The following is a 13,857-nucleotide window of genomic DNA, read 5'->3' as shown; positions in this document are numbered from 1 at the left end:
TTGCTTCTCTCCTGTGTTGACTCTCCTGTTTCCTGAATCCCATAACTTTCTTTCTCTTTTCTAAAAAAAAAAAAATGTAGATTTAACTGACATATAACATTGTATTAATTCAGGTGTACAACATAATGATTCAATATATGTATACACTCAAAATGATCACAGTAAGTTTAGTTAACATCCATCACTGCACAATTTTTTTCCCTTGTGATGAGAACTTTTATCATCTACTCCATAACTTTCTCTATCTTTTTTTGCCCTCTAGTTTTGGTGGCCATGTCTTATGAAAGAATGCACTAGAAGTAAGTTCTTCTCTTGTTGCAGAGCACAGGCTCTAGGCATGCGGGCTTCAGTAGTTGTGGCACGCAGCCTCAGTAGTTGTGGCACACGAGCTTAGTTGCTCCGCGGCATGTGGGATCTTCCCGGACCAGGGATCGAACCCATGTCCCCTGCATTGGCAGGCAGATTCTCAACCACTATGCCACCAGAGAAGTCCGAAGTAAGGTTTTTTAACACTTTGTATATCTTTTTTTTTTTTTTTTTGGCCAGGCCGTGCAGCTTGCAGGATCTTAGTTCCCGGACCAGGGATTGTACCAAGGCCCAAGCAGTGAAAGCACCAAGTCCTAACCATCGAACCACTAGGGAATTCCCAACACCTTGTATATCTGATTTTGTCTTATCCATATGTTTTAATGATGGTATTGATAGTTTAACAGGGTATAGGATCCTAGGTTGAAAATCATCATCTTTCAGAAATTTTGAAGGTATTCTTCCCTTCTCTTCTACTTCTAGGTCTGAAGGTCTGAAGCCACTCTGATCCCTGAACCTCTATCTGGGACCAGTTTCTTATCTTCTTAGGAGATTATAGGATCTTGTCTTTGTCAACAGTGTTCTGATATTTCACAAGATATTTCGGATCTTGTCTTTGTCAACAGTGGTCTTAATGTGGGTCTATTCTCATTTATTGTCCTGGGTACTCCTTATTTTATGATTTCCTCAACTCTTTTTTTATATATTCTCTTTTTATGAAACTTTTATTCAACTGTTGCACTTCCTTGACTGGTTCTCTAATTTTCATATCTTTTTTCCTTCTAGTTTCCATATCTGTGTCTTTTTGCTCTACTTCTAGGCAATTTCCTCAACCTTATCTTCCATTCTTTCTATTGGGCTCTTGCTTCTGCTTTCATGTTTTTTTCATTTCAAAGAACTTTTTTTCCCTTCTGAATGTTCTTTATCATTGTTTATTGCTATTTTTTTCATATATTCAGATATCTTTTCTTCTAGTTGAGGCTATGCATGATAGTTTTAAAAATTTTATTTTCTCGGGCTTCCCTGGTGGCGCAGTGGTTGGGAGTCCGCCTGCCGATGCGGGGGACGCGGGTTCGTGCCCCGGTCCGGGAGGATCCCGCATGCCGCGGAGTGGCTGAGCCCGTGGGCTGTGGCCGCTGAGCCTGCGCGTCTGGAGCCTGTGCTCCGCAGCGGGAGAGGCCGCAGCAGTGAGAGGCCCGTGTACCGCAAAAAAAAAAAAAAAAAAATTAGTTTTCTCTGCATTGTCTCAGTTTCTTCCAAGTTTCTTTCTTCTCTTTGTCTTCATCTCTTTCTTTCCTGTTAGAGGAAATCCTCGTGTCCCATAATCCTTGGCTTTCTGCTCATGAATAAAAGTAGGGGACTAAAAGCTGATTGGAAACTCTGTGCATGAAGGGGAGAATCATTGACCATGAGGTCATTTGTCCATGAACCAATGACCATGAGGGACCATTAGCTGGAAGACCTCAGTGTCATTATCTTTACATCTTTCATATTGGGCTTCATTTTCCCCAAAGAAGAAGATACATCTTCCCAGGAGGTAAAGGTTGGCTACCAGAATTCCGGGAGCAGAGTGTGGAAAAAGTCTACTGATTGCCCCTTTTTCGGTATGATGCTCTTAACTGTTCCTGGTGACCTGTATTACTCCAGAGATTGTTTTACTCTCTCAAGAGAATACCCCCCATACTTCTGCTGAGGTGGAGGAGGGGCAGTCACCTGGAGGGTACGGTGAGGGAAGCCAACTGACCTTCAACTAGTCCTTCTTAGTTTAGCTGTTCTTCACCCCCACCTCCAGGGATACCACTGGTTAATTCTTGAACACATCCAGGCTGCTTCTCAGCTTTCTCCAGTTTCTGGTCCAGGATTCCACATTCTTGGGTCTGCCGGGCCTTTTAACACTCATTCATTTGCTTTCTCACCTGCAAAATTCTGTTGTATTTATTACCCCCTCTCCCTTTCCTTATTCTTTAAAATAATCCTTTACTGAAGTTTTAGTGTGATGGGACTGGGAGGGGAGGAAGTGGAAAGGAAAATTACATGCATGAGAAATTACATTCACTGTCTTTATCCAGAACTCTTTAATTTTTTTGTTTTGTTTTTATGGAATTATACCACATTCTACTATTTACACACAGGCAATTTACTTGGATTTCTCTGTGCTTCATCAGCAAAATGGGAGAAATGATGGTATCTACTTTATACTATTGTGAAGATTAAGCAAAATACCATACTTAATTGTTTTTAAGAAACACATTCTTTCCAGATTTTTATATCTCTGGAGTCAGAATGTTAACACAGGTCCAAGTATCTTGTAAACATTCAGTAAACAATTATCTTAGGTTCAGTGAAATATGGTAATACATGTAACACACTTCACAGAGAGCCTGAAACAAGGTGTGCAATAAACGTGGAAGACAGGATTATTATTATGCACACTAAACCATACTTAATATTCCAAAACCTGCTTGTCCTACTTAATACAATCTTGTGTCCATTCTTCAGCCTTAGTAGAAAGAGATCTACCTTACTCTCTTTGAAGTTATATGATATTCCATAGAATCGATGTTCCATTTAATCACTCTTCCATGGATGGACATTTTTTTTTTCAAATTTTTTCCTGAAATACCAATAGCAAGCACTCTAGTAATATATCCTTATAGACATGTGTTAGTATTTCTGTATGATAAAGACCTAGAAGTGGAATCACTCTATCACACTCATATGGAAAGTCTCTAATAGGAATTTCCAGAGTAAAAGAGGCATGTGAGTGATTAATCAGGATCCTGATTTAGGTAGGCATCTGTAATTGTGGAAAGCACACGAGACTTAAAGACAAAAGACCTAAATCCCAATGGTAGCTCTACCGCTTATCTGGGGAAATATTGTTTGTTCTTTCATTTATTCAAAAGTATGTACTGAATTCTATCTGCTCTGTGCCAGACACAGTGTTAGAGACTAGGAATACAGGGATGAGTAAGACACAGTCCTTGCACTCAAGAAATTTACAGTAATCGGTGAGAAGATGGACAAAGAAACAGATGCCACTTGCTCTCTGTGTGACCTTGGGAAGTTGCTTAACCTCCTGAATGTCTGTTTCTTTTTCTGTAAAATGGGTGATAGTCCTTATACCATAGGGTTTTTGTGAAGATTACATGAAATAATGTATGAGTGCCCTGTACGGTTCCTGGCACAGAGTGTGCACTCAATAAATGGAAGCTATCATTATTGTTTTAGTAATATGATAATTGTAATAAATAATTTGTTATAGTTGCTGTGATAGAAACTGCTATGTGTTCTACCTCTTTGAACTCACTTCGACAGTATTAAATGAATTGTTAAGAGACAGTAACATAGCATATTCAAAGTGGCACTAGATAGAGACTTCCCTGGCGATCCAGTGGTTAAGACTCCATGCTTCCAATGCAGGGGACTTGAGTTCTATCCTTGGTCAGGGAACTAAGATCCCACATGCCGCGGGGCGCAGCCAAAAAACCAAACAAACAAAAGTGGCACTAGGTAAATATTAGTTTCATTTTTTGCCTTTTATGTTGGGACAAAGGGTAAATAAGCAGATGGAAACGCAAACATCCATATGTTTGAACACAGCAACGATCTTCCCAGTCCATGTGTCACAGAGCCAATTCTGGGCACTTCCTTAGCTACATAGATTTCACTTCTGGCTGTATCTGAACGTCTGGAATGAGGCTGCATACCTCCCTGCCCACAGCCACAAATAATCACGGAGACAGGATGTTCATATGTCCCACAGCTGATGGCTGCCTGCTGCAAGGGATTCTTTTCTCCCAGTTTACAAAGCACAGCACAGCTTGTACCCCCATCCTTAATGGGGGTCACTTATTTGCTTGACACTGACTTTTATGAAATTGTTTCTTTTCTTTCGCACACAGATGTAAAACAAGAATTAAAGGAGGGACTTCCCTGGTGGCGCAGTGGTTGAGAATCCGCCTGCCAATGCAGCGGACACGGGTTTGAGCCCTGGTCCGGGAAGATGCCGCGGAGCAACTAAGCCCGTGCACCACAACCACTGAGTCTGCGCTCTAGAGCCTGTGAGCCACAACTACTGAGCCCGCATGCCACAACTACTGAAGCCCGCGCGCCTAGAGCCCATGCTCCGCAACAAGAGAAGCCAACACAATGAGAAGCCCGCGCACCCCAAAGAAGAGTAGCCCCAGCTCACCACAACTAGAGAAAGCCCGCATGCAGCAACAAAGACCCAACGGAGCCAAAAATAAATAATTAATTAATTAAAAAAAAAAAGAATTAAAAGAGGTATATCTTGATACCAAAAATTCTCAGCTTTAGCTACTAATTAAATTTAAAGATAATTCTAGAGGCAAATTTAAGCACAATGAAGTGATAGAAAAAAGCAGTATAAATATTTGGGGTGGACTCTCTATTTAGAGGTTAACTAGTGTTTAATGACTAGATACATTGTTTTGTTTTATTTTTTCCCCCTGTTTCTTTACTCCCCCTAGAGGGTTTTTAAAGCACCTATATTTATTTCTCCTGTCTGGATATGTACCTAGCTATGCAGATCATACCACATTCCCCTGGATTTTTACAAACTGACTCTCCTTGCAGAGGTGGTGTGGTGCAATGGTCTAGAGCCCAAGTTTTGGAGTCAGGCAGACCTGGGTTTGAATTATAGCTCTTCCATTTACTAGCGCTGGGATCTCAGGCAAAAATTTCTAAAGCTCAGTTTCCTCAGCTGTAAATGGGCAATATTAATATCAATACTCTGATATTAGCTTTATAGAATGAACATGGGTTAAAAGAGATAATACATGTAAACTCCTCTACACGGTCTCACAGTGTGGGCTTTTAGTTTGTAGTTACGATCATTTGTAATTTCATTAAAGTGCCTCATGCAGTGCTTGGCACGTAGTTAATGCTCAAAACCTGGCAGCTATTATGATAAGTTACCTATGGTTTCTAACTGCCAGGATTATGGCTTTGTTACTTAACTTTTTTTGGTTTTTTTGGCTGTGTTGGGTCTTCGTTGCTGTGTGCGGGCTTTCTCTAGTTGTGGCGAGCGGGGGCTACTCTCCTTTGTGGTGCGTGGGCTTCTCGCTGTGGTGGCTTCTCTTGTTTCGGAGCTCAGGCTCTAGGCATGTGGGCTTCAGTAGTTGTGGCACGCGGGCTCTAGAGTGCAGGCTCAGTAGTTGTGGCGCACGGGCTTAGTTGCTCCGCGGCATGTGGGATCGTCCCGGACCAGGGCTCGAACCCCTGTCCCCTGCATTGGCAGGCGGATTCTTAACCACTGTGCCACCAGGGAAGCCCTGTTATTTACCTTTTTAAATTTGTTAGTGACTGGGACTTCCCTGGCGGTCCAGTGGTTAAGACTCTGTGCTTCCACTACAGGGGGCATGGGTTCGAACCCTGGTCAAGGAACTAAGACCCCACATGCCACGCGGCCACAAAAACAAATGAAACAAAACAAACAAACAAAAAACCTATAAATTTGTTAGTGATTAACATGATCTTTAGCCTAGTACCTGGAAACTTTTCTCATCATCTCTGTAACTCTGACAATGCCTGGCACCATTCCTAGCACACAGTAGGCACTCAGTACATCGCTGTTGAACCATATTCAGTTGAACTGAACATCTATTCAGACATTAGGACAGGAGCTGTGTCACTAAATAGCTGTCATTCCAAAACAGACAGCTAAACCTGACACAGACATGCTTGCATAGTTTGTAAGCCATTATTTCAACTTCCTGCATTGCAGGCATCTCAGTTAATATTCCATTCCATTCACATGACCCTTTGAAGGAACATAAAAACTAATAGAAATATCTAGTTTAGCAGCTAAGAGAATGAGCTTTGGTCTAGGTAGATCCAGGCTTACATCCTGGCTCCAGCACCGTCTAGTGGGTCAGTTACTTCATCTCTCTTAGAACCTCAGTTTTCTCATCTGTGAAAAGGGGTTAATCATAGCGCCTGTTTCATCAGGTTATGGTGAGACTAGTGCCTTCCATGTGCTGTTCTCTTTCCTGGAACAGTGTTCCCCTGAGTTTCACTCCTGCCTTTTCGGCTTGACTGTCACTTTTTCCAGAAAGCCTTCTCTGCCACCCATGATAGGTTGGGTTCACTGTTGTACTCTCACTCCAGTGTCTGCCAATTACCCTTTGTAATTACTTCTTCAGCTACTCAATTCCTTTCCGGGTTGTGAGCTTCCACAGGATAGGGATGGTGTCTGTCTCATTCATTCCTGTGTCTCCAGTGCCTAACAGTCCCTTGATACATAATATTTTGGGTGGACTATATTTGTTAACTGAATGAAATAATGACATAATAATACACATAAACACAGAGCCTAACATTTAGCAAGCTCTCAATAAATGGCCTATTATCAACAACACAGTATTGGTGCTGAGTTTATTCACCTTGAGAAAACTAATATAGTGAGAAAAGCAGCAAATTAGAGATAGGTGTTGTGAATCTAGTTCTGTATCTCGTTTGACATATGTCCTTGGCCAAATCTTAATTCTTCTCATTTTTCCACTATTAAAATAAACATAAGAAATTCACCCTGGCGGGCTTCCCTGGTGGCGCAGTGGTTGAGAGTCCGCCTGCCGATGCAGGGGACACGGGTTCGTGCCCCGGTCCGGGAAGATCCCACATGCCGCAGAGCGGCTGGGCCCATGAGCCATGGTCGCTGAGCCTGCGCGTCCGGGGCCTGTGCTCTGCAATGGGAGAGGCCACAGCAGTGAGAGACCCACGTACCGTAACAGAAAAAAAAAAAAAAGGAAATTCACCCTGGCGTCCTGCTTAGCTTGGTCTTTGTAAAGTCTGCCCTTTGCCGGACCACACCTGACAGGCTATCCTATGTATGCCCAGAGTTTCTAGATAGGGATCCTATAATGCCCTAGTACTCCTCTGCTTTCTCAGCTGCTCACTGTTGACCCGTGACCCTAATCCATCTGACCCTGTCTAGCCCCTCAGTTTGTTGGCTACCAGCTACCTGTTGGCTACCTCCCAGCTTCCAGCCTTGAACTACATTCATCCTCACGATAAAGTCCAAAATCCTTAAGGTGCTAACTGGAGCTTCATCTTCTTCCCACCTTTCCCTTCACTGTCCTCCAGCCACCAGACTTTCCTGAAGTGCCCTGGAGGCACTAATCTCCCTGAATCAGGCTTTTAGACCTGCCAGTTCCTCTGCTGGGAGCATCGTCCCCACTCTATTAGGCTAACCCCTACTCAACCTTCATGTTTCAGCTTCAATATCACTTCTTCAGGGAGCATTAAGTGGCTCCCTTGAAAGAAATTAGATTTCCCTGTTATATGCCATCTTCCTTGTAGATCTGGTGTGATATATAGTCAGAGCTTCACATTATAAAAGCAGAAGTTAAGAATCGACTTACATGTGAAATTTCTGTTTTTAATGCTGGCAAGTAATTTAAAAATTGTAACACACTGAGGGCCAACCAAAATATCTGTAGGTTAGTGACCGCCTGTGGCCTGCCTGTTTGCAACCTGACCTGTTCAACCTTTGGCTATACTTGGTAACTATTCCTGTGTTAATCATCACTCTATTTATTAACTGTCCACTCCATGCCAGGCACTGTGGTTGGTGCTTTACATAGATGAGTTCATGTAATATCCAAAACCACCTGTGAGGCCAATAGAGTTCAGAGAGGTTAAGACACTTGCCCAAGGTCACAGTTTGTAAGTGGTGCAGCCAGGTATTAAAGGTCTTTTCTTTTTTTTTTTTTTTTTAAAGGTCTTTTCTTGACACACAGTAGTTTCTTGCACTACCGTGTGTCGAGAAACAATTTGTCAGGGACTTCCCTGGTGGTGCAGTGGTTAAGAATCTGCCTGCCATTGCAGAGGACACGGGTTTGAGCCCTGGTCCGGGAAGATCCCACATGCCTGGGAGCAACTAAGCCCATGCGCCACAACTACTGAGCCTGCGCTCTAGAGCCCGTGAGCCACAACTACTGAGCCCGCGTGCCACAACTACTGAAGCATGCTGCCTAAAGCCCGTGCTCCGCAACAAGAGAAGCCACCGCAATAGAAGCCCGTGCACCGCAATGAAGAACAGCCCCTGCTCGCTGCAACTAGAGAAAGCCCGTGTGCAGCAACGAAGACCCAATGCAGCCAAAAATAAACAAGTAAATAAATTTATTTTTAAAAAGTAATTATTTTTAAAAAAACCAATTTGTCAGTTTAGAATGGGAGAGGCTTCTGCAGGTTTGCCTAACAACAACTCTTAATGTTGGTTGTGTGCTCACTAAGTGCCAGGCAGTGTGCTACACACTTTATAAATTTATTTTATAGTAGCGGGGACTACTCTTCGTTGCGGTGCACAGGCTTCTCATTGTGGTGGCTTCTCTTGTTGTGGAGCATGGGTTTTAGGCACGCGGGCTTCAGTAGTTGTGGCACGCAGGCTTTAGAGCACAGGCTCAGTAGTTGTGGCGCACGGGCTTAGTTATTCCACAGCATGTGGGATCTTCCCGGACCAGGGCTCGAACCCGTGTCCCCTGAATCGGCAGGCGGATTCTTAACCACTGCGCCACCAGGGAAGCCCCAGCTACACACTTTAAATGATCCGATTCAATCCTCACATCTATTCAGAGGAGCTACTATTATCTCCCATAAGCCGCATGGTGCCCCCCAAAAACCCCACAAACAAAACCCAATACTTCACTTCCCCACCAAAGCCATTGATTTCAGGTTGGCATAATAGCAGTTGTTGATATAAATAAATTGTTTCTCCTTATCAAAAAAAAGAGTATTTTGCACACTGCTCTGCCCCATGCTTGCTTTTTTTAAAAATAGAGAACTATTTCAAGAAGCAGATAAAAAGAGGTTTATGTAACATCCAAGTACCTTTCACCAACTTTGTCAAATCTTAACCTTTTGCCTTATTTCCTTAGTTTTTTTTAAGAAAAAAAATAAGAGAGATGTGTTAAGCCCCAATGTATCCTCTCTTTCACCCAATCTTTTCCTTCCACCTCAAGAAGTAATCACCTACCTGAATATTTTATTTCCACACATGATTTTATATTTTTACAATGTATATATGAACCTTTAAACAGTACATAGTGTTGCTTGGCACATTGTAAAATTTTATATACATGGTATCAAGCTGTATCTATCTACAGCTTTCTTCTCCCCTCAACATTTTGTTTTATCCATGTTGATAACCAGTAGCTTGAGTTTATTCATTTTAACTGTTTTGAATTATGCTGTATTATGAATATATCACAATTAATTTGCCCATTATCCAGTAGATGGATATTTAGATTGTCTCCATTTTTTTTTCCATTTCAAACAGTGCTACAATGAACATTCCTGCACCTGCAGCCTGTGTCAATGTTCATTGTTGAAAATTTGGAAGCTTAAAAAAAACAGAAAGATGAAAACTAATATTGCCTTCCATAACAGTTATTATTAATATTTTTTAAGCATTAAACCAGGTACAATGCTGGGTACTTTATGGGTTACTTTAATTCTCACACCAACCTATATATTAGGTACTATTATGTTTCCTATGGTACAACGAGAAAACTGAATTTTTTTTTTTTTTTTTAGTAAAAGGTGAAAAATTTATTCGATCTGAAGAGAAACAGGAGTGTGGAGGCTGAATCTTAACAAGTTTAAATAACTTAGCCAATTGCACACAGAAAGGGACAGAACAACTCTATTGCCAAAGCCTGTGCTGTTAAATTAACATTATGTTTCAGTAGTGCCCCAAAGCCCCAAATCCAGAAATATTAATAGTTAGAAATAGTCTTTATGGTTAATTGGTCTCTCAGAAGACAAGAGAGGCCACCTTCCAGCTAAAAATTATATCAGGAGTATCATACATATGCAGAAAATTATACATACCCCACTGATTAATTTTTACAAACTGAATATATTCATGTAACCAGCACCCAGATCAAAAACCAGAGTATTACCAGCATTTAAAAAATGTCCTTTCACCCTCTTCCAGACACTGTTCTTCCACTTGGAAGGGTAGCTGCTGTCCCAACTTTCAGCAGACTATTTTTGCCTGCTTTGTGTTTTATTTATGTGAAATCATACAGTATACACTACTTGGTCCGGCTTCTTTCACTTAATATTGTTTGTGAGAATCATCCATATGGTTGAGTATAGTGTTTATAGGGCACAAAAGGCATATGGCACAGTGTACATTTTGCAAAGAATTATGAGCACCACTGAGATTGTAGCCAGCCATTACTGAAGACTAGGTGATAGACTGGATCGAATGTAGAGCATGGGCAAATCTGAGTCTTGCAGGGGATGGTGTGGGACCTCTTTTGCCTTCTGTCATCTCAGCCTTACCTTAGATTCTAGATGAAGCTGCAGAAAACAGTACAGTGGGAGCCTACCCAGAAGTGGGAGGGGAGTTGATGCCCCTGGGCCATCCTAAACAATGGGGCATGGGAGTCAATGGATAAATGCTTCTTCATGGCAGTCCTTAGGTGGACCATGCTGAGAAGCATTCTAGGAAATCCTCAGATGGCTTTGGTAGGATCTAGCCCCAGGTACCCACAGCAGTGAACACCTTGGTAATGCATCTTTTGTGTTGGCCTTTCTTCCTTCCCTATTTTACCCTGTACTTTCACATTAAATCCCTGTGATCACATTCCAAGTAAATTACCTGCAACTAGTAGTTGTCTTGGTTCTGTTTTCTGGCGGGAGTCCTAATTAAGACATATGTAAAATACCTGGTTCATGGCAGATGTTCAAGAAAAAGTAGCAGTTGTTTGTTTTTTGTCTGTTTGTTTGGGGTTTTTTGGGATGCATTGGGTCTTAATTGCGGCACGTGGGATCTTTCATTGAAGCATGCGGGCTTCTCACTAGTTGTGGCAGGCAGTCTCCAGAGTGCAAGGGCTCAGTAGTTGCACAGCACGGGCTTAGTTGCCCCATGGTATGTGAGATCTTAGTTCCCAGACCAGAGCTCGAACCCGCTTCCCCTGCATTGGAAGGCGGACTCTTAACCACTGGACCACCAGGGAAGTCCCAGCAGTTTTATTATTACTACTTTACTGCTACTACTACTGTTACCACCATTATTAGTTACCTGGAATTTCACAATTGCCATCCCTATTAGTCCCCTTCCTCATGGATGATACTGAAGCTTCACAGTTAGAGCTTCTATGCCGTGATTTTTGCTTTTTTCCTAGGGTACTAGGAAGCCATTGAAGAATTTTCTTTCTTTTTTTAAAACAATTTTTAAAAATTATTTATTTATTTATTTTGGCTGCACCAGGTCTTAGTTTCAGCACACTGGATCTTTGTTGCAGCATGCGGGATCTTTTAGCTGCAGCAGGCGAACTCTTAGTTGTGGCATGCAGGATCTAGTTCCCCGACCAGGGATGGAACCCAGGCCCCTTGCATTGGGAGCTCGGAGTCTTAATCACTGGACAATTTTTTGACTATATTATTTTTCAGGTTTAGTGGAGTATAAATGGCAAACAATAAACAGCATATATTTAAAGTGTGTAGTTTGATGAGTTTTGATTTTTTTTTGTTTTTGCCGTGCTGCGGCAAAAACCATAAGCACAAACCTTGAAACCATAAGCACAATCAAGATAATTAACACAATTAATTACTGTGTTATTGTGTGAATTAAAAATATTACTTGCCATATCAGTAAACAAAGGATGTTGCAGCCATCAAACCATCACATTACAGCCTCCTGGATGGCGAGCCCCAAGGGAACTCAGGATAGAAACAGGATGCCCGCCATCTAGCATGCTGAGGAAACTCAGGATGAGAAAGCACAGGATGCTGACCCCAGATACCTGAGCTGCATACCAAAGGAATGATTTCAGTGAGCCCAGACTCTTTCATCTCTCCATATATAGAAAAATGCTAAATTCCTTAACTTGAGACATCTGGTTTTCTTTAATTAACCATAATCTTTTGATGTTCCTACTACCTGGTCTTTGTTGCAAAAACTCCTATATATCCTGGGTCTCCCCTTACCTCTTCAGAGCAGCCTCTCTGTTATCTGAGTTATCTGAGATGTTGTGTCCCGGGCTTAAGTCCTCAGTTTTGTACACCAAATAAAACATAACTCTCAACTTTTAGGTTGTGTATTTCTTTTTTCAGTTGACATCTGTCACCCCAAAAGTTTCCTCATCCCTTTTATTTATTATTATTATTTTTACTTTGGGGGATCTTAGTTCCCCAGCTGGGAATGGAACCCACACCCCCTGTAGTGGAAGCGCAGAGTCTTAACCACTGGACCGCCAGGGAAGTTCCTCCTCATCCCCTTTATTATCCCTCCCTGTCATGCTTCTGCCTCGTTGGTCCCCAGGCAACCACTCGATCTGCTTTTGTCACGATAATTCCTAGAATTTATGTAAGTGCAATCATAGAGAATATACTCTTTTATGTCTGACTTCTTTCTTTTTTTTTTTTAATATCTATTTATTTTTGGCTGCATTGGGTCTACGTTGCTGCGCACGGGCTTTCTCTAGTTGCGGTGAGCAGGGGCTACTCTTTGCCCTGGTGCTCGGGCTTCTCACTGTGGTGGTGCACGGGCTTTAGTAGTTGTGGCACGCGGGCTCTAGAGCGCAGGCTCAGTAGTTGTGGCACATGGGCTTAGTTGCTCCACGGCATGTTGGATCTTCCTGGACCAGGGCTCGAACCCGTGTCCCCTGCATTGGCAAGCTCATTCTTAACCACTGTGCCACCAGGGAGGTCCCTGTCTGACTTCTTTCACTCGGTATAATTATTTTAAGATTCATCATGATGTTACATGTATTAGTAGCTCATTCCTTTTTATTACCAAAGAGTATTCCATTGTGGAAATATCTATTTGCATTGTGAAGAACATTTGAGTTGTTTCCAGTCTTTGGCTAGTAACAAAGCTGCTATGAACATTCATGTTCAAGTCTTTGTGCAGATGTATGCTTTCATTTGTCTTGGGTAAATACCTATAGTCAGTAAATGGTTGGGCCATATGGTAGGTATATATTTAATTTTTAAAGAAACTGACAAACCGTTTCCCAGAGTGGTTGTAGCGTCTTAACAATCCAGCCAGCAGTGAGTAAGAATTCCCATTGCTCTACATTCTCACTAACGCTTGATACTGCCAGTCTATTTTATGTTAGCCAATCCAGTGGGTGTGTAACGTTATCTTGCTGTGGTTTTAATTTGCATTTCCTTAACATCTTTCTTTTTTAATAAATTCATTTATTTTATTTTTGGCTGCGTTGGGTCTTCGTTGCTGCGCGCGGGCTTTCTCTAGTTGGGGCGAACGGGGGCTACTCTTCATTGCAGTGCGTGGGCTTCTCATTGTGGTGGCTTCTCTTGTCGCGGAGCACAGGCTCTAGGTGCACAGCCTTCAGTAGTTGTGGCTCGTGGGCTCTAGAGCGCAGGCTCAGTAGTTGTGGTGCATGGGCCTAGCTGCTCCGTGGCACGTGGGATCTTCCAGGGCCAGGGCTCGAACCCATGTCCCCTGCATTGGCAGGCGGATTCTTAACCACTGCGCCACCAGGGAAGCCCTCCTTAACATCCTTTATGTGTTTATTTGTCGTACATTTATCGTCTTTGGTAAAGTGTCTC

This window comes from Orcinus orca, chromosome 1, assembly GCF_937001465.1.
Source record: "Orcinus orca chromosome 1, mOrcOrc1.1, whole genome shotgun sequence".
In the NCBI taxonomy this organism is placed as follows: Eukaryota; Metazoa; Chordata; class Mammalia; order Artiodactyla; family Delphinidae; genus Orcinus; species Orcinus orca.
This window is presented reverse-complemented; position numbering follows the sequence as displayed.